This window comes from Rhinichthys klamathensis, unplaced genomic scaffold (assembly GCF_029890125.1).
Source record: "Rhinichthys klamathensis goyatoka isolate OS25496 unplaced genomic scaffold, OSU_Roscu_1.1 h1tg000685l_1, whole genome shotgun sequence".
Classification (NCBI taxonomy): Eukaryota; Metazoa; Chordata; class Actinopteri; order Cypriniformes; family Leuciscidae; genus Rhinichthys; species Rhinichthys klamathensis.
Window position 1 is genome coordinate 595,798 of NW_026607114.1, and position 27,282 is coordinate 623,079.

At 42.0% G+C, this 27,282-nt stretch overlaps 1 pseudogene; it reads left to right on the plus strand.

The window, feature by feature from the left end:
• Positions 1-27,127, plus strand: part of LOC130076726 (polyunsaturated fatty acid 5-lipoxygenase-like) — a 32,679-nt pseudogene extending 5,552 nt beyond the window's left edge.
• The last annotated feature ends 155 nt before the right edge of the window (positions 27,128-27,282 follow it).

The window sequence follows — 27,282 nt, forward strand, 5'->3', positions numbered from 1 at the left end:
CCGACCCGTTTGTCTATAAGGCTGTCGAGCCCCACTGGTGCGTTAAGCAGTTTCAGTGGCAAACGGTTCCGTATGGCATAGCAGAGGACTAAAAGGTAAGCATTATGTGAATGCTTGACTAAAGAGACACGTCTTTAGTCTAGTTTTAAACTGTGTCAGCGAGTCAGAGCATCGGACCGTATCGGGAAGGCTATTCCAGAGTTTTGGAGCTAAATGCGAGAATGCCCTCCCTCCTTTCGTGGACTTCGATATCCTAGGAATGACCAGAAGCCTTGAATTTAGTGATCTTAGAGAACGCGGTGGATTGTAGGGCGAAAGAAGGTCCGTTAAGTACATAGGAGCTAAACCATTAAGGGCTTTATAGGTCAGTAGTAGTACTTTGTAATTGATACGGAACTTAATAGGTAACCAGTGCAGAGATGATAAAATCGGTGTTATATGATCATATTTTCTTGATCTAGTAAGAACTCTAGCGGCTGCATTTTGCACTAACTGTAGCTTGTTTATTGAGGATGCAGGACAACCAGCTAATAAAGCATTACAGTAATCTAGTCTCGAGGTCATGAATGCATGAACTAACTTTTCTGCATCAGAAACAGATAGCATGTTACGTAATTTAGCAATGTTTCTAAGGTGGAAAAAGGCTGTTCTTGTAACAGATGAAATATGATTTTCGAAAGACAAGTTGCGGTCTAGTATAACACCCAGGTCTTTTACTGTAGTGGAAAAAGTAACAGGGCATCCTTCTATATTAAAGTCGTATTGTAAGAGGTTTTGTGTGTAGTTTTTTGGACCAATAAGTAATACCTCCGTTTTATCTGAATTTAATAGCAGGAAATTACGCGTCATCCAGCATTTTATATCTTTGAGACATTCTGTCAATTTAGATGAGGTAATGTTTTCATCTGGTCGTGATGAAATATATAATTGAGTGTCGTCAGCATAACAGTGGAAATTAATTCCATGTTTTCTTATAATATTACCAAGTGGCAGCATATATATTGAGAATAGCAGAGGGCCTAGCACCGATCCTTGCGGTACTCCGTAGTCTACTGACGTTAACTTTGATTTTCCCCCGTGTAAAGAGACAAAATGATAACGGTCAGATAAGTACGATCTAAACCAGCTTAATGCCTGTCCCTGAACACCAGTGTAGTTTTGTAGTCGATCCAAGAGTATTTTATGATCTATAGTGTCGAACGCGGCGCTAAGATCAAGTAGGACTAGTATTGAGATACAGCCTTGCTCAGAAGCTAAGAGTAGATCATTTGTAATTTTAACTAGCGCAGTTTCTGTACTATGATGCGGTCTGAATCCTGACTGGAATTTTTCATAGATATCATTTTCTTGCAAAAAAGAGCACAGTTGAGCGGATACAACTTTTTCTAGTATTTTGGACATAAATGGAAGATTTGAAATGGGTCTGTAATTTGCTAGGGTTATTTGGATCTAGTTGCGGTTTCTTAATGAGAGGTTTTATTACTGCCAACTTGAATATTCTTGGAACATGACCTAAGAATAAAGACGAGTTAATAATATTAAGAAGAGGCTCTTCCACTACAGGTAACACTTCTTTCAGTAGTTTAGTGGGTATTGGATCTAATGAGCATGTTGTTGGTTTAGATGCAATAATAAGTTTATTTAGCTCTTCCTGTCCTATCGTTGCAAAGCGGTGTAGTTGTTCTTGAGGGACGATAATTGAGGCTGAATCATAAGAGACCATAGAGGATTGTACATTTATAATTGTGTTTCGAATGCTTTCTATTTTCTCATTGAAATAATTCATAAAATCATTACTACTAAACTGTAACGGTATATTTTGCTCTGGTGATGTCTGTTTATTTGTTAGTCTAGCCACGGTGTTAAATAAGAACCTTGGATTATTTTGGTTATTTTCTATTAGTTTGCGGAGGTGCTCAGCCCTGGCTGTTTTTAGAGCCTTTTTATAACGTGACATACTGTCTTTCCACGCGATTCTAAAGACCTCTAAATTAGTTTGTTTCCATTTACGCTCTAGGTTACGAGTTTCTCTCTTGATATCATGCGTAACACTGTTGTACCATGGTGCTTTAGTTTTCTCTTTAACCTTTTTTAATCTAATTGGTGCAACAATATCTAATGTACTAGTGAAAATGGTGCTCAAACTGCTAGTCATTTCCTCTAGTTCATCTGTTAGTTTGGGTTCACTGAGCAGCTGAGATAGATCAGGTAAGCTATTTGAGAATCTATCTATAGTGGTTGGAAGGATTGTTCTGCCTGGTCTATAACGTGGCGCAACATGACATATTTCAGCAGTACGTATTATGCACGTTACCATGTAATGATCAGTGACATCATCACTTTGCGGTATAATATCTATATCAGTTGGATTGGTTCCATATGATATAATTAAATCTAGTGTATGATTTAGACGATGAGTGGGACCACGGACGTTTTGCTTGACCCCAAAGGAGTTTAATAAATCTGTAAACGCAGCCCCTAAGGCATCATTTTTGTTGTCTACGTGTATGTTAAAATCTCCAACAATTATTGCTTTATCGACATTGACCAATAGATCCGAGAGAAAGTCTGCAAACTCTTTTAGAAATTCAGCATATGGCCCTGGAGGTCTATATACAGTAGCCAAGGCTAGAGATAATATGGATTTCTTTCTTACATCTAAGAGCGTAACATTTAGCATAAGTACTTCAAACGAATTAAATCTGTGACCTGTTTTCTGAGAAATATTAAGAATATCTTTATAGATTGTTGCAACACCGCCGCCACGACCAGTCAGACGGGGCTCATGCTTATAACAGTATCTTGGCGGAGTAGACTCATTTAGACCGAAATACTCATTTGGTTTAAGCCAGGTTTCAGTAAGGCAAAGTATATCGAAATTATTATCTGTGACCATTTCATTTACAATAACCGCTTTAGGTGTGAGCGATCTAATGTTTAGAAGACCTAGCTTTAGAAATTCTTTTTGTTCACTGATATTTAGATTTTCTGGTTTAATTACAATAAGATTTTTGCTAGATCCTGCACTAGATTTATTGTTTGGCTTCACTAAACGAGGAATAGACACAGTTTCTATATAATGTTCTTCACTACGTATATCAATTAAGTTTGGACAGCAAAGACTGTGATTTGGATTTTGACTTATTAGTCATCTGGTGCGTAACGTCTTGGAGATATTATCCGACAGAACAGCCGCTCCGGCTCTGCTGGGGTGCAGGCCATCAGCACGGTACAGCCTGGGTCGCTCCCAAAACAGATTCCAATTATTTACAAAGAGCAGTTTCTGTTCATTACACAGTGACATTAACCATTCATTTAGTGCAAATAGTCTACTGAACCTTTCTTGTCCTAGTCGGTACGTGGGAAGCGGTCCAGACACGATGATCGTTGCCTCAGGCGCTGTGTTGCGTACGGTCTCGATCAGGCTCATGTAGTCCTTCTTCAGAACCTCCGTCTGCCGCAGCCTGACGTCGCTCCCTCCCGCATGCAGCACCACAGCTCCGACGCGCTCGTCCCCGGTCAGGATTTCGGGAACCTGTGCAGCGATATCAAGAACACGAGCACCAGGAAAGCAGTGAGAGCGCACCTTACCTTTACCTGAGGTAGCACGGACATGGCGGACCATGGACGTGCCGATGATCACGGCGTCGTCGCGTTTCGACTCGCGAAGAGGGGAGAAGCGGTTCCGAGTGGAGATCTCGAAGACCGGGAGGGGCGGAGGAGTAGCTCTGGTCCTGGCTCGCGTCTTCCGCTGCGTGATCCATGGTCCATTGTGTTGTGTCGGTGCCGGAGTAAATGAAGCCCGAGATGATCGCGTCCTTCTGGACAGAGAAACACACGGAGTAGACGAACTCGGAGTTAAAGAGTTACTAACCACTAACTTGTGAGCATCGGCGCGTGCTGCTTCAAGTGCTGATCGCCGATCCAACAGCTCGGCTTGCTTTTCCAGCAGACCACGGATCTGTTTCTCCACGGATTCCAGCTCCAGATTCACCGAGAATAGCTCGAAAGTGTCCTCACCTGCACTCAGAGGTAAAGTTAGACACGCATCCGATATGTTCGCCATTATAACAAATGAGCTGTAAATTAGCAGTGATACTACAACTATCAGTACTAATTTAGGACTGCAATGTCAAATATAACTCGTGTCCTTTCAGTGAAAGGATGTAATATTAGACGGCCGAGGCCACGCGTGAAATGTTAGCGGGCTAAAGGCTAGTAGCCGAGAATCGAAAGGTTGGATATAAGTAGCGATATCAAAGCAATCTAATTGTTTTTTATAAGGAATAGTTTCGTGGATAAGTTCACATGATATAAAAATAAAAAGTGCTTGCTTATAAATGCCTGGTAAAGCAATAAAACAAGGATTAATGAAGTAATTCGCCGGAGCAACGGAGTAAGCGTCTGCCTCAGTGAGATTCAGCCATTACGTGACGTTAATTGTTAAAGCCACAGCGTGGTGATATCCAGATCCCCTATGTCTCTCTTCCAGGAGACGTGCATCCGGTCATCCAAACGATGCAGAACAACAAGAGTGGTTTGAAACAATGGTGATAAGAGCCTAATAATGAAAAGTCCTTTGTTTGAGCATAAACTCCATGAGTTCTCAAACCAGGACTTCAAATGAGTAAGCAGGTAGCATTTAGATGAACCATGCGGTTTCCCTCTACCAAACTGAACTGACTTCTTCATGGGTTACCAGGCTTATATCTAGTAGCCACCATGCACTAGTGCCCTCAAATGGCTATTAGTGGTACTACACTTGACCCAGATAACTTTTCAGGCAATAGTCAGAATTTACAGTATAAAAAACTCAGGTAACATTTGAACCGTTACAACTTCTCCACAGTGACCCTCGGCGGCAAGCGGCTGGCCCATACCAGCCAGGGCTCCCAGCAATGGGACATCTGTCCCAACAGCAAAACGGTCCAGGTATTGCCGGGATAATGCATCAGCATTTTGGTTGTTCTTCCCTGGCCGGTACTTGATAGTGAAGTTAAATGATGCAAGTTGAGAGGCCCACCGCTGTTCGGTCGCCCCCAGCTTGGCAGTCTGCAAATGGCTCAGAGGATTATTATCTGTCAGAATGGTAAAATGATTCCCCAGCAAGTATTCTCTATACTTTTCTGTCACTGCCCATTTCACTGCGAGAAGTTCAAGCTTCATGGAGCTATAATTCTCCATATTTCTCTCATTGGGTTTCAACCCTCGGCTAGCAAAGGCGATCAGGCGGACCTTCCCGTCACACTCTTGAGAGAGAACCACCCCCAAACCCCCATGGCTGGCATCTACTTCCACAATAAAGGGCTTTTTAAAGTCAGCATAGGCCAAGACTGGGGCAGAGGTAAGTCTCACCTTCAAAGACTGAAATGCATTCTCACAAACATCATCCCAGGCTGTGGTTAAAGGAACCGGAGGAGTCTTCCCCTTCCGCCGTGGTCCACTGAGCTTCCCCACAAGATGGTGTAATGGGGCTGAAAGCTTAGAAAAGCCTTCCACGAACCGCCGATAATAGCTTGCAAAGCCAAGAAAAGATCTCAAGTCGGCCAAGTGGCCCGGGCGCTGCCACTCCTTAACCACCTCGATTTTCGCAGGGTCAGTAGCCACCCCATCAGCAGAGACCACATGCCCCAAATAACTCACTTGATGCTGGAAGAATTGACACTTGGGCAACTTAACTTTCAGGTTCTGATTTTGAAGGCGAGCAAACACTTCCCCTAGCCGCTCAAGATGTTGTTCTACTGTAGTGGAGAATACAATCACATCATCAAGGTACAGGAGAACTGATTGATGACGGCAATCTCCAAACATGCGCTCCATAAGGCGCTGGAAGGTGCCTGGAGCATTGCAGAGCCCGAATGGCATCCTATTAAACTCAAAGAGGCCAAACGGGGTGCAAAAGGCAGTCTTTGACTTATCTTTATCTGCTACTGGGACTTGGTTATACCCACTTGCGAGATCAAGGGTGGAAAACCATCTTGCCCCAGACAGGGCATCTAAGGACTCCTCTATCCTGGGAAGAGGGTAGGCGTCACGACGGGTCTTGGAATTCAACTGCCGATAATCCACACAGAGACGAAGGCTCCCATCTTTCTTTGTTACAAGGACGATGGGGGAAGAGTACGGGCTGTTGCTTTCTCTTATAACTTGGCTATCCAGGAGCTGTTGAATGTGTGCCTTCACAGTCTCATACTGAGAGGGCGGGATTCGCCGGTAGGGCTGGCGGACTGGGGCATCATCAACTAATGGAATCTCGTGAGCAATCAGAGAGGTACATCCCAAATCTCCATCACCCTTGGAGAAGATGTTTTCGTACTGGGCAAAGAGGGCCTTGGCTTGGAAAACCTGCTGTGGAGCCAGCCCCTCAAAGTCAGGGAGAACAGATTCAGGGACACTGGAGGAAGTGATTGCCTCCTGGGTAGAGACATAAGCGCAACACTCCTCCCATGACGGCTCAACGGCGACAGATTTGGTTCCCGCAGAGGTCGCCACTACTGCTTGCATAGTCCCAACGACACGACGGGGGTAGAGCCACACTTCAGTACACCCAACATTAACTATGGGGGCATACAAAAGTCCCTTTTTGGCAGAGACCAGGGTGGGAGACACCAGAAGACCTTCAGGCAATTGTCCATCTTCAAAACCTAACGGCTCAAGCAAGAACTCAGCGGTCTCCAGCTGAGGGCATGTAACTGGAACCAAAGTCAGGGCACCAGCCCCAAGGCAGATTGGAGACCTCTCCTGGACTTTAACCTTTAACGGCTTGGGGGCGTTGACGAGGGTCTGGATCTTCGCACAATGTCGCAGGGCCCGTAGAGCTGCTGGGGCCCCCGACTTAACTGGAGGGGAGTGGAAGAGCTGTGAACCATGCAGCTCAAAGAGAACCCTATAGCACTCTGAAAGTACATTCATACCCAATATACCAGGGGTAGCCACCTTACGGTCTTGGAGGGTCACATTTGGTGGGTCCCTGACAATCAATATCCCCCTCCCCGGAATATGCTGTCCTAAAACGACCACATCCAATTCAATATAGCCAGTGTAAGGTATGTCTAGCCCGTTAGCTGCCTTAAGGCCTAACCACCTGCAATCTTTCCTCTGCAAATGACTAAAATGCTTACTAAAGAAACTCTCAGTTACAGTTGTAACCATGGATCCAGTGTCAATTAAACAAGGGACTGTCACACCTCCCATAACCACACTCAACACCGGGCAATTACCCACTAACTGTCCAAGAAGGGAAGGACATGCAGAGCCAGATCCCATCTCTCCCAGTGTGCGGCTCTGCACACTGGGGGGTTCTAGTTTCCCAGCTGGCTATTGGAACTACTTACAAAGGGCGCTGACTGACTGTTGGAATCTGATAACGTGTGAGAGATAGACCTACTATTGCTAGAAGGAGCAGACTGACAATACCGGGCTATATGTCCAGGTCGATCACATCTAATACAGATAGGCTGACCATTAGGAGCACGTTTAAAACGGCCTTCCCTATTTAACGGAGGGGCGTGAGGTTTACCACTAGACTGTCCCAAATGTTGGACCAGCATATCTAGTTGGGCTTGTTGCTTTAAAATCATTTCCTTTAACTCCGCCATCTCAGATGGTTGAGCAACAGTGGAGTCACACTGAGACATATAAGATGTTTCACTACTGCGCCCCGGTACGCGGTGACTCCGGTCACGACCTGTCTGTCCCTCCTCCACCCACCTAGTGGCCTCCCGTCTTACATCTAAGAGAGACAAACTCCCATTAGCCCGTACCAGTCTTTTAAGTTCCCTTCGTAACATATGATCTCGCACATTCTCACAAAATTGGTCTCTCAACACTATCTCTGGATTAGAAATTGAAACCCCCTTGGACTGTTTCACCTTTTCCATAAGCTCCAGTAATGCATGGGAAAACTCAAATAATGACTCATTTTCTCTTTGTTTTCTGTCAAAAAAAAACGCTGCTGCCAATATACATATGACTTAGAACATCCAGATACCTCTTTTAACACTGAAATGATTTCTGTAGGATTTTCTCTTACAACTACAGGTCGATATTTAATCTCACTTCGGGCTTCGCCCTCTAAATGGTCATACAAAAACATTGCCTTTTCCAAATCAGACATGTACCTCGACCTAATGCAACTTTGTGCTTCTTCACTCCACTCTTCAATAGAAAGTGACCCAGCTATTACAGAGCCAGAGAATTTAGAGCACCGTCTCTCTCTAGGCAGATATACTGCCTGCTCTCTTCGTACTGGCAGGGGATCACTTCCGCGAGCATCGTTTCCTTGTGCACCTGACAGTCTCTCATTTTCAGCTTGGAGCTGTGCCACACGGTCCCGCAGTTGCTGCAGCGCCGCATCAAATCCTCCACCGGCGTCGCCCGAGTCCATCATGCTGCCAGCCGCTGTTCTCCATACACACACACACACACACACACACACACACACACACACACACACACACACACACACACACACATTTGCTGCTCTATATAGCCAACCAATACTTCAAAGGAAAAAGAAACCCTGCCGACTGCGCCAATTTGTGGCACCCGATTGTACAACTGACTACGCCACCCCTTGGGCTAAACTAGTTAGTGCCAGTGTTAGAGCAAGGGGAACTCAACCCCAATAAAATGTACAAACACAGGTTCTTAGAAAAGTATAAAAATACAATATTTATTGAGGAATTATTGAAGATGTTGGTTGGTCAAAAAAATAAATAAATAAAACAAATAAACATAACTAGGGAATACCAAGCCATCCGCAAGGGAGCCAGTAAAGCAGTCGAGAAAACACTAAGGGAAGGCTAGGTTCGCACTACCACCGGTGAACAAAACACAGACTTCATTTGAAGTAATACACACTAGAGTTCAAGGTCTACGCACTGCACACTCACAGCACTCTAATAAATATGGTTAAAAGGCATTGAGGTTCACCATACACGGCACTGCAAACTTCTTCATTTAACAAAAGAAAAAAAGAAGAAAAAGGAAACCCACTTTCCAGTGAGGTCTCTTATACAGGAGTTACCCTGGCTCCACTAACACCGAGGCTGGTTACAAACAAAAAGGGGAATTGGGCATAAATGAAACAATAAAATAAATAAACCCGCTCTAGCCTGTGACGCACAATTCATACAACCACATACAATAACAGCTACAGCCAACAGGCTAGAGGAAAACAAACAACCAACAAAAGGAAAGAAAAAAAAGAAATAATAATAACATAAACTACCTATAATTTAAGCAGCAGCATACACAATCACACAGTATGGTGAACAGCAGCTAACAACTCAAGGGTAACTGCACAGATCTGAAAACACAATAACCACATCATTAAGAATATTTGTTTGATCATGCTTCAGTCAATACAAATCACGTTTTTAGATGCAGTCACATCTTCCAGGATAAAATGGCCATATAAAAAAAAGGTGGTCAATATCAAGATGTACGTCTTTGGATACAAACAAAATACACACACAGTAGTTAGAACAGCAAGGGAAAAGAAATACAGGCGGAACTTAATTCAAGACATACCTGTCGTAACATTCACAGTGAAAAGGGGAAGACTAGTTGAATGTAAACATCCCACTGCAGTCAGTCTCCAGCCGATGCTTATTAAACGCGGACGTAGTTTGGCATTACTTTGCTCGCTCGCCCATACATGGTCAGACAGGAAGACAATGGCGCGCCGCGGCTCAATCAGTGTCGGCTCCTTCACGCACTATTAAAACAAACACTCACTTGGCAATCTAACCCACAGTGAAAAACGACAGAGAAGAAAAACGGTTTTAAACATATCTCAACACTCAAACCGCATCTGAATCGCTGATTCACCACACCAGAGCCAGCAGTACATTTACACTGTCCCAGTCTAAGGACGCCAGGTGTTTATATAGAAGCCTGCCTCAATCGCGTTTGATGGCTTACTAAATGCCCGCTCCACCCACCAATTAGTGACGTGATTAAACATGAAAATGAAAGAGTCAGAACGAGCGTAAACTGAAGGAACCCAATCCTAACCAGGCCCACAGGCTACAGAGGCAAAAAGTCACTGAACGTGTTAACTGCCCATTTAGTTGTCTTTTTCGTTAGACCTCATCTTTGTCGTCTTCGATCTTATCTAGCTCTGTCTTTTCCCTCAAAAAAAGCCTAAAACTTAAGTAGCCTAATATACAGTATTTCGTTGTCACCCTGCCTCTCCAAATGCAAAACTGACATTAACAAACTGCAATAATGCAGTAACAGCTGAAAAAGTACTTGGGTGTGTGTTTTATTTTATATTTACCGGTCAATAATGCAATCGCTGCTGTCTGTCCCATAGAAGAACAATGACAGCCAGGGTATGTTTTGGAACTATTGGGGCTTACATGAACCACGCGACAGCCGTCGCGGCGACATCAAAGAGCGTCGTAACTCTTTCTCTCTATGGCTCTGAGCCTAACTAAATAAACGTTTTCACATGTGTCTCTCTCTCACTCTTTTGCAAGTGTAACTCTGTTACTATGGTTACCAATGTTTATAGTAGCGGATTAATTTCGAACTGTAATCAAACTGACTGGAACTACCTGTGCAGACTGATCTCATGAAATGGCGTATGTATGACACGCGAATTCGTATTTCTATTTTTGGCGTGCTATCAACACGCATGATCGCTTTTCAGCGTGTTTATCAACGCCGGTGACTTAACTACATTACTGTATATATAAATATATGACCTATACCCCAGCCCCGTCCCTAAACCTACCCGTCACTGGGGTTAATACCATTTATGAGTCTTCCCCTACCATCCTAGGAAAAAAATATCGCTCCACAGACGTAGATATACTTTTTGCTTCGTTTCGCTCGGACATTTAACGGCGTACACATACACGCGGAATCACTCGGACATTTAACGGCGTACACATACACGCAAAAGATTTCGGCGTGGACGTACACGCGGATAGCTTAAAATGCGTATAGATAACACCCCACTTGATTTGAAAGTGGCGTGTATGTTTACGCAAAGTCATGATGTCATGTTGACCTGTGCATTAAACGGTTTTACTGCACACCGTCCAGCCAATCAGAATCGAGTATTTAAACAGCCCGTGGTGTAATCTAATTTAACCTACATGTTTGTTGAAAATGAGATTCATAAAAAAACAATATTATAATATTTAAAAAAATACCTAATGAGATTAATTACAGGTTTTTTTTACAGTCGCTAGGACACATTTCTCAATACTTAGGTCTCTTTTTCTTCACCCTACACACAGTTCTCCAAACACACTTTCAGCTCGGCACAGCAGTTACTGTAATTTCACTTTCAAAATGCACTAAAACTGCCAAATCACTTCATCATGTCTCAAATCAACACATTCTTCATCAAACTAGCAAAGGTTGACAGACACAAACACACTTTATCACCCACAAAACAATGAGCTAAAAAACACTAACAACAGGAGCATTATACAGTGTGTTCTCCTGTAACACAAGCACATATCTACTGTTTATAATCCACTGCAATATGTCTTACTGATGAATCAGACATGATGATGCTTCAATATATATATATTTTTTTTGCACAGAGTAATTCCGAAATACAAAAATTTTAAAGGAGCTGTATGTAAGAAATGTATTTCAATTAATCATAAAATTACCCTGAAATGTCACTAGACATTAAGAAATCATGTACATTTCAAATACTTATATCACTGACAACAGTAGTCCGGCCAGGATATTGTCATTTAAAAAGTGCAGTTGCAGCCCTCAACTGATGTTGATGTTGTCATGTTGTGTTTTGGTCTGATGCTCCTCCCTCCACCTATCTACCAATCACGAAGTCAAGTAGTGTTGCGGCATCCGGGTTGCCAGCTCTGCTCTAGTTACCGCAGCTGCAGCTCGTCACGTTTCTGCTGGATCCTGCAGCCTATCTGGCAACCTCGAGTCAAGGAGGAGGGGGAGGGGATACACCACTCTACAGTAATTTGAAAGTGATTGCAGTACCAGTTTTGGCCACAATCTTACATACAGCTCCTTTAAGTATATACACACCATCCACCGATACAGATACAATAGGAATCAGCTGTGGTTGCTCCAATTGTCCAATTGTTTTTATAGCATTTCATTTTTAGATTAGAAATATATTTCATTACTGTACAAATGTAGCAAATTGCTGTTATATTCAGTTTTTTTATTATGTTATTGTTTTGAACTTAAGTTTACCAGTGTGTAAGCATGTGCAGATTGTCCTGTAATACACAGAGTTCTGGCGGTTGTTTTGTCGAAGTGAGAAAAGAATTAATGTAATTTGAAAGATGTAGTCATTGAATGCATTTTGTGCCAAAACAATGATAAATGATCCACAGTTTATTTTTTGTTGTGCTCACTGTGTGAAGAGTGGAGAAAAAGTGACCCAAGTATTGAGAGATGTGTCCTAGCGACTGTAAAAAAAATGCAAAACCGGTGCATCCTGACTGCCGTGAAAATTGGGGTGGTATTTTTGATTCTTCTGACCTGATTCGTATCTTCACCAATTAAATACTCTTTAATTTCTGTACATAACCTGTGTGATTGAGTTATGTTACGGTAGTGGCCTATGTTTTCACCGGCCCTCGCAACAGAAGTGCCCTGTGGTAGATTTTTCCCTACGCACCTGACTTAGGCTGACCGAGTGTCCTTGACAATATTATACTCAGTTGAGTTGCCTCTGAACGCGCGGGTTGACCCCTAAGCGTAGCTATTCTTACCGCATAAATAAAATGCCCAAGAATTATAGTTGCCTGACCGCAATCCAACCCCGCCTAAGAGTCGAACGACGTCTCGCCCCCTATTGATACTATCACTCGGGAATAAGGTCTTTAATGTCTAACCTGTAACACGTAACTTGTTCCACTAACTAACTTATAATAATATAATTATAAAATAACTAAATAATAATCTACAGAATCTACAGACAATGCCTTTGAATATGGTTTAATCACGGCCGGAGGATCTCAGACAATATTCAGAGAGAATCCCACTTGCGAAAGTGGGATTAGAATAGGAGCATGGCGAAAATGACATGATACATTACATAATTTTGATTGGTTCTTTATAGGCAAACCCTTCTGTTGTAGAAGTAAACTCTATTTTCTTGATTTACAAGTTTTCAAACCTAGACATCTGTCTAGCTTCATCTCCCCTGTTGGTTATTTATTCACTCACACACTCAAAGTCACGAGTTTTCGACCAAAGGGTTTGGAAATATTTAAGATTCAAAAGCATGAATGTTGTTCCTGCAAGAAAAATAAATGTTAGTTATGATTAATAAAAAAATCCATCACAGCCCTCAGTCTACCCTCCAACTGGTTTTTGAAACGGGCCACCAAAATTGCAAAGGCCGCCTCTGGTTATGTCTAACAGAAGCTGTTGTTAAAGGTGATGGCCATTGACGTCCATGTGAAGGAGACACTTGGAGACATTGTGCTGGTGAAACTCGAGAAGAAGAACTTTGTGTTCAATGATCAGTGGCACTGTAGATGCATCAGTGTGACGTCACCCTCTGGAGATCGCTTTGACTTCCCCTGTTATCGCTGGATCGCGAGTGAAAATGCAGTGGTTCTTCGAGATGGCACGGGTGAGTCCTATCCCGACTCTGAGCACTATCCAGTCTTGAATGAAGCATGTCACAAATACTGTTATTTATGTGTTCCTTTAGCTCGATTGCCTCAGGATGATAAAACCAGTTTGCTAAAAGAGCAGAGACGCTTGGAACTGGAATCCAGACAACAACTGTTCAGGTTTGAGGCCACAGTTACAATCCTGGACAATATTCAATCATTTGGTGTACATTTTGTCTTTATTTTCCTCCAGATGATTCAGTTGGCAGTTTGTATTTTTACAGTTCACATTTACATGCTTACACTTATACTGTAATTTCACTTATACCAGAGGAAAAACTTTGTGCATCACCAAATATATAATTATTGGTCCAATAACTGAAAGATGAATGTTGCCTTTTCTTGAAGGTGGAAGGAGTGGCAGCCTGGTTTCCCCATGAGCATAGATGCCAACTCGGGCAATGAACTTCCTATTGACGTTCAGTTTGAAGCTGAAAAAGCTGTGGACTTCAATGTAAACTTTATTAAAGCGTAGGTTACACCGTTTATGTTCACCCGTTTGCATGCATCCCTTACAAATATGCATGTCATTGTTTTCCTGTGAAACAGTTTGACTGCTTAATCAGGAGAAACACGTGTAGCTTAAACTGAACCAGATATTGAAAATCTGATTATGAGCATTCAGCTGTATTTATTTATTTGATTTTTTTGGCATGATCTCTTTCAGGATCGAGAATATTGGTCTTAACAAACTTAAAAGTTTGTTCCAGCACTCTTGGACAGATATTGCAGATTTTCAAGAAATATTTACGATAATCAAGAACCCTGTGTCAGGTTTGAAATGCCTTAGAGAAAAAAATTATAATTTCTAACTACTACAAAAATGAGCTGTCCACTGTCGGTAAATTCTACATTTTGCACATTATTGAAATGCAAAAATAAACAACCAAAGACACACATTGTTTGCATACAGCTAAATTCACTGGCAGCTGACTTTATTATTCCCTTTGACAGAATATGTGATGCAGATCTGGGAAAAGGACTTCATGTTTGGCTATCAGTTCTTAAACGGCTGCAATCCTGTGATGATCAGTAAGTGCATGAATCTTCCAGACGAGTTCACAGTCACACAGGAGATGGTGAAAGGCTCCCTGGATAGAGGTCTCACTCTACAGGAGGAGTTAAAGGTCAGAAGAAAATGGCACTTACAGCACTAATAAAAATAATTATAAGACCTTTTAGTAGGGGTGGAACGGTACACAGAAGTCACGGTTCGGTTCATACCTCGGTTCAGACATCACGGTTCGGTACGATTTCGGTACAATGGAGGGAAAAGCAAAACAAAAATGCAGAAGGCATTGTATTTTTTAAATAAGTTTTATTAATAAAGGCATAGAACCAGTTTATTTGTAGTGCACTGACAATAGTTTTATATAATTCGTTTATTAATTAAATTAATAAAAAGACAAAAAGACCTTGCGATATGTTTGGTAATTGTACCTGAATTAATTTAAAATTAATTTGCTATATTTCAGATAAATATATTTGTTTTCCTTAATTTTAATTAACATTATTAATTAACAATGTAACATTATTCTCATCTGAATTATAAATAATTGATTTCTGTATAAAATAATACTACCATTAAAAACGCATTCGATTTTCTTTTTTAATCAATGTAGAATGTGTAAGATTAGTGCTCCGAGGACGAGAAATGAAAACCAATGCGATATGATGAATGTCTAAAAGATGGGACCCACAGACTGTTTTGAAATGGAGTTGGATAAATATGTTTTGCTTTTAAAACAGTGTGTGTGTGTGTGTGTGTGTGTGTGTGTGTGTGTGTGTGTGTGTGTGTGTGTGTGTGTGTGTGTGTGTGTGTGTGTGTGTGTGTGAGAGAGAGAGAGAGAGATTTTGGTTGGGTGACAGTTGTAGGTTACAGTTTGACAAGAGTTTACAGTGTGACAAAAGCACAATGTTGTGTTTTATTGCGAGTGTACACAAATATAAGTAAACACTTAATGATCTGTATTACAAAATGACGGAGTATGTTTTTTATGTTTCCACTGTTCGATCGCGGCCGCGCCTCTCTCTCTCACACACAAACACACACACTCCAGCATTGCAATCTTGACAGTAATCATAGCCTGTTCATTATGCGGTCACAGCAAACGCGAATAGAGCTTTAAATTCGCGTCTATCGCGTCTAGTTCGACGCTAGTCCAAAGCGAATAGGACGCGCGTATAAAGCGAACGTTTGAAGTGAACGCGCGTTCAGAGCTAAGCCGATGGTACAGATTATGTGTCCCTAAAGAACCCGCGTATCTAACAGTAGTTCCGCATTACATTAAATTAATTTGCACGCGAGTTTTATTTATTTTTATACCGTGTATTCTCCGTGTAAATTCGTGCACCGAACCGTGACGCCCGTACCGTTTCGGTACGAATACATGTACCGTTCCACCCCTACCTTTTAGAGCACTTTTTAGAGAGCAATCCTAAAAATATGACTTGAGTAAAGTGTCAAACATCAGAACAATTTCGTATATACTGTAGGTTTGGGATGCGGGTTTGAGAGGGAGAGGCAGTTATAGAGATTGCTCAGTCGCTACAGGTTTGATGGTTGGGACTGAATGGTGTAAACAGAAAAGGATAACGAGGAGCAGAGTCTATGGGCGATGAAGCGGATCAGAGAGGTATAAGGGAGCCTGGTTATGGGGGGGTTTGAAGGTGACCCCCTACAAACCCCCTTTGATCATTTTTAAAATGGATCTGTTGTGGGACAAGAAGCCAGTAAAGCTTCTGGAGGACGGGTGATGTGGTCACGGGAACAGGAGTGAGCGAGCAGGTGTGCAGTGGAGTTCTGGATGTACTGGTGTCTATTTTGGATGATGTGAAATTGAATGTGACGTGACGGCCAAGTATGGTAGCCTGGTCCCTCCAGACTCTCGTACATTTAATTTAATTTAATTTGTACATAGAGTCTGGCACCGCTCCATTGACAAGCGTTATCTTCCTTGTAGGCGGGTACTCTATTGAAGTCTAAAACTATTGGATCTGCCCAGAGTCACTCTGGATCTGCCATAACCAATCGCTAACGTTTGGTCATGACATACGTATTTTCCCGAAATTATCAAATGCATTGAAAGAAAACAATATACAACCACTGTAAAAGGTTTTTACTGACTGGCTTTTCTCCTGTATGATTTCACATGAGTCTCTTCGGACCATACTGTACCTTTATGAGCTTTCAGAACATCTGATTGAGGATGTGTGTGACCTCTTAACTGAACTCCTTTCCACAAATTGAACATTCAACAAAAATAAAAAACAGTTTTCTCTTAGTCTTATTAAGTGCAAACAATAAGTGCAAGTGCAACCATAACCAAAGTACTGTAGCTGTAGACTCTTTATAATTGACACGACCGGATGGGGCGTGTCTGGCGACGCGACAAAGTTGAGATCTGTTTAACTTTCTGCAAATGAAGAGCAACTTTCGGGAGTGACAACCAATAGGAGTGGAGCGCGCGTGATCTGTTCCGCAACGAATCCTCCGCCATCGTCACGCGATCAGTGAACTGTGATTCCTGCTGCACTGTGTGTGTGTGTGTGACGGCAACTCGTGCTGGATGAGCAGAGCAGACTTTTACATTAGTTTATGGTTTTTTTTTTTTATATAAAAACAGCAAAACGATAGTTGAGGCCGAATGTGAGTGTAGCGGTGGGATATTCAATGCGTATTTCACCCTCACACTCCGTGATGGCGGTATCGCGAGACAGCTTTTCACTCGACGAGAAATCTCGTCACATCTTTAGTGAGTAGTGAACACACTCCCACTACAAACCATAGGCTACACACTGAAAACTGTGCCATAAACAATGCTGTTGCATTTGTCAATTCTGGATGTGATTGAATAATAATAATAATGAAATGAAATTTCTCCAGTGTCACTCTATGGCTCCAACACTAAATGCCTCTCTATTACAGGCAGGGAACATCTACATCGCAGACTATGCGATACTGGAGGGAGTGCGAGCCAATGCCACAGACCCGAATACCCAGCAGTATTTGGCTGCTCCCTTCTGCCTGCTGTACAAGAACAGCCAGAATGAAATCATGCCGATCGCTATTCAGGTGCCTGTAGAAATAATTTAGTAAAATATTACTTAAGAAGTTAGTGAACACTTGAACTTAATTTTGATTTATTTATTTTTGAGTTTTTACCAAATATTCTGTTCATTTACTTGATCTGAAACAGCTCAGTCGTCAGACCCCTGCTGGGGAGGCGAACACTGTCTTTCTCCCAAGCGATAATCACCACGACTGGATGCTAGCCAAGATGTGGGTGAAATCCTCCGACTTTAATGTACACCAGCTGGTCACACACCTTCTCAGGACACATCTGACATCTGAGGTTTTTGCCATTGCCATGTACAGACAGCTCGCTGCAGTCCATCCGGTATACAAGGTAGCCATCCTTTATGCTTTCACTGCCATGTAGTTGTTCAGATTCAGGGAATGCCAAAGAAAAGAAGCCGGTTTGGTGGATATTGAGTATAGATAAAGGGGTGCAGGTTCTGCAAGTTGATGCTATGGTGAGCGCCATCAGCGTGACCGGTGTCTGAAGCACATGTGACAAACACGGCAATTCCTTTGGCCAACGACAATCCATGATGTCACAACTGGAGCGTCTGTGAGAATAAAAGGGCATCTGTAATAGATTTCATCAACACTTTTATCTGAAGGAAACGTGCAGGGAACTGGATTGCATACGCAACCTAGACGTTCCCATTTTTTGCACCTTGACAAAGCTCTTTTTAGGGATTAACTTGCCAATGGCAGTGTTCTACAACCCTTGATATTACCACTACTTCCAGTGGGAGAAAGCAATCCTCAACCTGATCAGTAGGGATGCAAACATGAGAGCGGCATAATGTAATTACCAAAGACTCTCGCCATCAAAACTCAACCCCTAGAGAGACCGCAGAGTAGAGTAGAGCTTCAGCTCTAAAGATTCCATTCACTCAACTAATTCCCAGAGTGCTTGGGCTCTACTTAAATACCCCAATATAACTGGGGGGAGCAGCTCAACCCTACCTAAATAAAAATACTCTACCTAAGACTAGGGATGTAACGATATCAAAATCTCACGGTACGATACAATTTCGATATTGACCTCACGGTACGATATTTATTGCGATATTGTGGAAAAGCTCACGGTATTGTTAAATAGCTCACGATAGTGTTTGCGATGATAATCTAAATAATAGGGCTAAGGGGAAGGGGAAGACACCCCTTAAAACCAAGATTTTCGCGAGCTTACTTGAAACCAAGGGGTACCCAGAATGCACTGCGCAACCGGCAACAATGGCAGGCATATCATCCAGAGAGTCCCATAAATGTAAGTATTTTTGGCTTAAATGATTGATTAAAAAATTATGACAGTCTTGTTTTGTGCTCTACACAGTTATGTACATATATATTTGCAACTATGTTGTTTATTGAAATGTTTTTAACGTTTTTAAAAATCGCTAGTTTGCTACGCTAGGCTATCCTAACGTTACATTGCTGATTTGCACAATCAGGCCCACATTTCGAGATCACCCAAAATGTCCGGGATTCAGCTTTTACTTTCTACAGTCGCCATTCATTATGTGTACATTATTTGACACTGACACGTAACGTTACGTGCCAGCTTTTCAGGTGATGCATTCAGCTTCAAACGGATCCCGAACGAGACGAAAACACAGGAATATTAGCAATGCTAAAATGCACATCAACATATCACTTGTTTAGCGTTCATGTACGTCAGGAAAAAAAAAACATCTTGTCGATTTATTTTGATTAATATGTGCGAGCCTGCGAGGGAGAGAGAGCAATACAGCGCTTAGTTTTGAGACCTTTTGAGCCTTTCGCTTGCTTGGCTCCGAAGAGAGAGAGAGAGAGAGTGCGCGCGCGCGACCGGGGCTCGCTCTCTCGCTCTCTCTCTGCTCGTTCAGGTAAACATGCGCCCTGTCACAAGCGCAGCAGTTCATCTACATTTCTCTTCTCCCTTGATTTCTGCGATTTGTTGCAGACAATAAACACACTTGCAGACGGCATCTTGGAAGTTTGTGATCCGCGGGACTGTGTTTATTCCTCTTGCTTTGTGACGGACACCTGTCCTTTTAATATTGTAACCCAACCACGACGATATCGAGACACGTTTACCACCGCGATAGCGCGATATCGTCAATATCGTTACATCCCTACCTAAGACCTGGTATGCACTCAATCTTTTTTTCCAGCACAAGACCATAGAATGCGACAGATAACAAAGAGGGACAACCCGTAGGTAGACTTCCTCTACTTGTTAGCATTGTCTAACCAGGTCCAAGTAGAGCACCCAGCAAAGGGGAGCGACATCCCTACTTGAAAACCAACTGTAGTGGGGAGGGAGGTAAAAAAGTAGAGGGAATCTAGGCCCTACACAACTCCACTTGTCTAGCATCAACCCTTAAGGCCAACCAAAGGGGACATATGTTCCAGACAAGAGAAAGGCAGTCTGTAGTTGCCAATTACTCTCATACACCATACTCTAAACCAAAGGAGGCTACAGGGGAGCGATCCAACTCTATTAAGAAAAACTGAGATCTGGAGTTATTCCCTATTTCCATACCCAACAGTAGTTGGGGAGGGATAACATAAGAGAGGGTCAAAAATGCTTAACCATTAACCATTATACCAAACATATCCGAAGGAGGGTTGTGGATATATGCGACACACCATAAGCATAATCAGTCCAGCTTTGAAGCCTGATGGACACCTTCCTCAGAGGTAGATGTTTATACCTCCTCGGCTCCCTAAGGTTGTGCCTCTTCCTTCTGACGTCACGTATCCTCCTACTCAGAGGAGGAGCACAAGTGCGCACAGTCTCCTTCTGGCCTACAACTGACTTTCAATGGACCAGAAGTGTCTGAAGTTTTAGGCAGAGATTTGAACTGTCACTTTTTTGGCACGAAAGGCCAGATTTGTGGTGCAATGCAATTCAGCTCCGGCTTATGAGGACAAACCCCGCCCCTGGTCCAGGGGCCTCATTTATAAAACTGTGCGTAGGATCCTTACTAAAAGTGTACGTGCGCCCGAAAGCCAAAAATGGCGTACGCAAAAAAATATTCAGATTTATAAAACCGTGCGTACGCCAGAACCTGCGCAGAATTCACTTTATAAATCCCGATAAATCTCAGTCAGCGGAAGAATGTGCGCACACGCGTCTCCTCCCCGAAATAACCATATATGGAGCTTACAACGCCTAGTTTTACTATGCATATCCTCATCTGCATATCATTTGCATATGATTATTCATCCACGTGATAACATGTTTAACGGTATAGACATTAGGAAAATATGAAATAGCCTAATACGGATGTGCCGTCACATTAGCCTTGTTTTTGAATAAATAAATCAAATAGTGTAAAATACATTTCAGAGAAAGTTTTCACAATCTTTTCCACTGACCAAATAGTATTTTTTATTGATTTATATTTTGAATGGAAACAGATATACTGTTGTGCATTATTTGCACGAAACTATTTTCTCAGACAATCTGCTATAAGCAATTATCTCTTTAGTTAAAACATTAAAACACAGACAGCATGCCAGAGGAAAAGTGTTCAAAAGCATTGCATCCACAACAAATATTTATATTTATTGAATATAAAAAATGTTGTAACTTCTCAGTAATGATTTCATGTTTAAGTGTTTAACTCCATCAATGACAATGGCATATTTAATCTAAATGTTTATATCAGAAGTAAAACAGTTTAAATCATTCTTTTATTTATTTAAACTGTTATTGTGAACATGCACTGTTTTTATGATTAGGACTCTGTCGTTAGATAGGCGTTAGTTTCACTAAACGGCACAACGCGCAGGCTGGCGCGGACATTTAAGAAGGGATGAATATTTTCCTCAAGTGATATGCTTGGTGAGTGAAATTATATTTGTAGCCTATTATCTTTCTGTATAGCCTATCTATAATTTTCTTTAGATTTTCTGTCTAAAAGTGAGCAAAAAGACATTTAACTCCAGCTCACCATCGGTGTCGCCAAACTGCTCCGTCTCCAAAACGTTCGTACGCATGGGTCAGAGTTTGCGTGCAGGTGCGCACATTTTTCCGTCAAGTTTGTTTTTATAAATCACTACTTATGCGTCGGAAGTGGCGTACGCCTCTTTCAGGGCCTGTTTTGTGCGTACGCAGTGTTGATACATGAGGCCCCAGATCTCTCAGCAGATCGACCTGGTATGCTTGCAACACAGCCATTGTGTGCAAAGCATACACCTTGCCTATCAAGCGTGAGATGGTCTGGAGTGGCTTGGATGGCAAGACCGAAGCCTTCAGAGAAGAAGTTTTGCCCTGCAAGAGATAGCTGGCCAATGTCTCTTCAACAGGGGGCATCATCATGTATTATGTGTGTCCTCAGGTGTCAAATATCTTGGACACGGAGGCACACACTTTCTGAAACATTTGCAGCTGGACTTCACTTTTGATTGCCTTTTAGCCCTAAACAAACAAAATGGCTCCTGAAGACAAAAAAGCATATTACAGACGCCCCTTTTATACTCACGGGTGCTCTAGTTGTGACATCATGGACTGTTATAGGCTAATGAAATTGGTGTGTTTGTCACACGTGCTTCAGACACCGGTGACACTGATAGCGTTAACTCCATGACACAGTGTCGAAGTTCTACTTCGAAAGGGAACTGACAAAGTATCACAAGAGTATGACATGAAACTCACATTTTCCTTTTTCAGAATTACTAATTCTTATTGGACGAAGTGTGTCCGAATTTTGCTGTTGTAAAATGACTAACAGTACACCTGTGACTGCTTATTCTGTATTAATGCGCCAAATTGCTTGGCAACTGTAAAGAGCTTATAGCTTGTTTGTTTTTTCAAGATTTGTTTATTCTTCTTACTATAATTGTTAATAATTCTAAGTACTTATTGAACATTAGTGTCCTTTATCATATTGCTTTTGGTATGAAAGGCACTTAAGGAAGTGTTAGTGATTTTACCACATACGGCTAAGGGAGATTTTGGTTTACAAACACAAAAACGCATGACCAAGAGTGGCTTGTTGCTTTATTGAAGTGTCTTTCAGCCAGTCATTGCAGCCTTTATTTTCTCCTTACAGTTACTGATACCTCATGTCCGTTTCACCATTGCCATCAACACTGCGGCTCGTGAAAAACTCATCTGTAAGATGGGATCTTTGATAAGGTATCTTTAACCCTGTATACAGAATTCCCTTTAAGGAACCATAGTTTTTCTTTTCATGTTTATTCCTGGTTCTTTCACATGACTTTGAGGTCTGAAGAGGCATACAGTCTTTGACTTGATATTCAGTCATCTAGCTGTAGGCTCTGGCTTCTGTTTTGTAGACTTCACTGCTCTTCTCTAAAGAAGAATTTACAAAATTGTAGTCAGACTCAAAGATTCACTAGTGCCCTTGTGTTTCAAAGGCTAATGCTACTGGTGGAACTGCAATTGTGGAAGTGATTCAAAAGGCCATGAAGACTTTAACCTACACTCACCGGCCACTTTATTAGGTACACCTGTCCAACTGCTCGTTAACACTTAATTTCTAAGCAGCCAATCACATGGCGGCAACTCAGTGCATTTAGGCATGTAGACATGGTCAAGACAATCTCCTGCAGTTCAAACCGAGCATCAGTATGGGGAAGAAAGGTGATTTGAGTGACTTTGAACGTGGCATGATTGTTGGTGCCAGAAGGGCTGGTCTGAGTATTTCAGAAACTGCTAATCTACTGGGATTTTCACGCACAACCATCTCTAGGGTTTACAGAGAATGGTCCGAAAAAGAAAAAACATCCAGTGAGCGGCAGTTCTGTGGGCGGAAATGCCTTGTTGATGCCAGAGGTCAGAGGAGAATGGCCAGACTGGTTCGAGCTGATAGAAGGGCAACAGTGACTGAAATAACCACTCGTTACAACCGAGGTATGCAGCAAAGCATTTGTGAAGCCACAACACGCACAACCTTGAGGCGGATGGGCTACAACAGCAGAAGACTCCACCGGGTACCACTCATCTCCACTACAAATAGGAAAAAGAGGCTACAATTTGCAAGAGCTCACCAAAATTGAACAGTTGAAGACTGGAAAAATGTTGCCTGGTCTGATGAGTCTCGATTTCTGTTGAGACATTCAGATGTTAGAGTCAGAATTTGGCGTAAACAGAATGAGAACATGGAACCATCATGCCTTGTTACCACTGTGCAGGCTGGTGGTGGTGGTGTAATGGTGTGGGGGATGTTTTCCTGGCACACTTTAGGCCCCTTAGTGCCAATTGGGCATCGTTTAAATGCCACGGCCTACCTGAGCATTGTTTCTGACCATGTCCATCCCTTTATGGCCACCATGTACCCATCCTCTGATGGCTACTTCCACCATGTCACAAAGCTCTAATCATTTCAAATTGGTTTCTTGAACATGACAATGAGTTCACTGTACTAAAATGGCCTCCACAGTCACCAGATCTCAACCCAATAGAGCATCTTTGGGATGTGGTGGAACGGGAGATTCGCATCATGGATGTGCAGCCGACAAATCTGCGGCAACTGTGTGATGCCATCATGTCAATATGGACCAAACTCCCTGAGGAATGCTTCCAGCACCTTGTTGAATCTATGCCACGAAGAATTGAGGCAGTTCTGAAGGCAAAAGGGGGTCCAACCCGTTACTAGCATGGGGTACCTAATAAAGTGGCCGGTGAGTGTATAAGACCCTGTGCTTCCCTGAGTCCATAAAAGCTCGAGGAGTGGAAGATCTGCCCAACTACTACTACAGAGATGATGGCATGATGGTCTGGGAGGCAGTGAAATGGTAGTTGATAAAATACACAAATTTACAGATTTTTAAATTAGGGGTGGAACAGTTAGAATTACTCACGGTTCGGTTTTAGGGTCACAGTTTGGTATGTGCGTGTATTGTAATAAAAGGTAATGACATTTTAAATATACCAGTGAAATTTCACAATTCTCTATTCCAGTTTTGATACCACAGCAAATACTACTAGCCTAACTAATATAAATTTCAAACATTAAAGACAAACAGTCGGTAATAAAATAAGAACAAATAATCATACTTTAAATATAGATGAATCCTTATTAAAGTTACAAAAGTGAATCAGCCAGGAGCAGTGTGGGGGTTTTCCCCCCTTTTTCTCGTTTGATTAATAGTAAAAACATAGAAATATTAGGCTGCTGTCACTTTACATCATAATGTATGGATCCAGTGTACTGATACTGTACTTAAGACATAAACGACTATGTTTACTGGGATACTCACTAAGATGGGCATTTTGACAATTTTTTGTGAATTTGTCCGTTCAAGTGCAAGACATGAAAGAGAACTGACGCATCGTCAGATTTGAGATTAAATACAAAATGCGTACGTACCGAACTGCGGATTGGTTCAGTTCTCTTTTTTTTACCGAAAACATTACATCCCTAGTTCAATGCTAATAGTGAGAATGGAAAACAAAGAACAAATTTGTAAAGCATTTGACACCAAGATGTATTTTTACATTTGCTGATTCATCATTTAAAGTCCATGTGAACCGGAAGTTGCAAACGACTTTTCTCCAGTGTTGTGACGTATTTCCGAGAGAAACGGAATACTAAATGAGGCAAAATGGTGGGCGTGGCTTTTTTCCCAACTAGCACCTGATTGGATCTAGAAAAGTAGGTGTTTTCATTCAGCCTGTCTACTGTCAGTTGGAGGGGCGTGATTATGGATGTTAAGAAGACGCCCAAACCGTGAAACCTACGTCATCAGGCAAGGTCCTCCAACGCAGAGGGGAGGGGAAATTTCAGATTTTGATTAAAGATTACGAAGCCAAAAAATTTTTTTGTGTGGATTGACTTGCATGGATGAATTGTTCACCACAAAACGATCAATTTAGGCAAACAAAGTAAGTATGGTCAATTTTGAATTCATGGGGACTTTAACCTGATCTTCCTCCAGTTTTGTTTCTGATGTGGTGAAGATCTGCTATGGCAGTGATGAGACAGTTCAAGAAGACAAGGAGATTCAAGCATTTGTTCAGGATGTTTGCTTCTCTAGTATGAAGAATTGTGCGAAGAATTGTGGTGAGTACAGGATCATTTAAATAAAAATGTGAATGTGTTACCTGCTCAATGACCCTGAAGTCCCGGGTTCAAATCCTGGACGAGCCCCCAATACTTGCATGCCTTCCCAGTCTAGGGAGGGAATTGATGAACAAAAAGAAAATAATAAACTGAAAAATACCTTATTAGGCAATCAAGAGCTCTCCTCTCTTGTCCCAGCACTCCACCAAAAAAAAGCTTCGAATAGACTTCAGGAGGAGACCGGGCCAAAATAACAAAAATAAAAGTTCTGACTTTGAGGGGAGTACTTTCTAAACTTTCAAAAATACAATTTAAACACAATTTAAACCAGTGATTTGAAGCACGTATCAAACTGCCTAATTCACGTGGTTTTAGTAAACAAGGCTTTGTTACGTCATAAGTTTCAAAACATTTTAGAATTTCTGTGTCCAAATAAAGAACAAATAAATTGTGAACAGTTTCAACTTAAATCCCTCCTTAAGAGTTTCAGTGATCTAATCAATCAATGTTGAATTGTCATTTTATCAGGAAAACAAACCAAACCAGAGAGTTAGCAGATTAACGTCGGTGGACTTGAACTAGAAAATTGGTGGATATTGACCATTGTAGGTCTTTTCCAAGGGTCAATTGCACCCTGGGATGTAACAAGTGTTTGTATGCTAGCAAATGGATTGTTTACACCAGTCTTAAATGCACGAGGTAAACCTGTAGCCAATGTTCACAGAGTTTCCGGATTCCCTGAAAACTCGGGAGCAGTTGGTCGAGTTCCTGACTGTTGTGATTTTCACAGCTTCAGCACAACACGCTGCAGTCAACTTTGGACAGGTGAGTTACACACTTTTCAGGATGAATATGAACCATCTATAGGCTGATATCTGTGTGTCTGTCCTGGGTTCCAGTGTGACTGGTTCTCCTGGATCCCAAACAGCCCTTCCACCATGCGGAAGCCCCCTCCCGCTCAGAAGGGCCAGGTGGATATGAAGTACATCATGGAGAGTCTGCCGGACCGCGGACGTTCCTCTTGGCATCTAGGGGCAATTTGGGCTCTCAGTCAATTCCAGGACAACGAGGTTTGATGACTGATTCTTCAGAACTAGTTTGTATAAACTTGCTTCCTACAAATTTGTTGATGTGTTGTTTTGATTGTGTGCAAATCTTCTCCAGCTGTTTTTAGGCGAGTATCCAGATATGTACTTCACTGAACAACCGGTCATGGAAGCCGCTAAGACTTTCCATAAGAAATTAGCTGAAGTGACCAACATCATCAAGAGCCGTAATGAGAATTTGAAAGTGCCCTATCGGTATCTGTCTCCAGACCGAATCCCCAACAGTGTGGCCATCTGAGAGAACGTCGCTGGGGAAATGAGTAAACCGTGTTTGCAACAATTTTATCCAATATAAAGAGAAAAGTCAAAGAAAAACATAACTGGGCTCTTTCACAACATGACGTAAAAAATGCTAGTCTGCATGAAAAATTATACATTCAAGAAATTAATGTCTACACAAAATAAAAACAAATCTGCAGTCGATTTGTATGTATATTAATTGA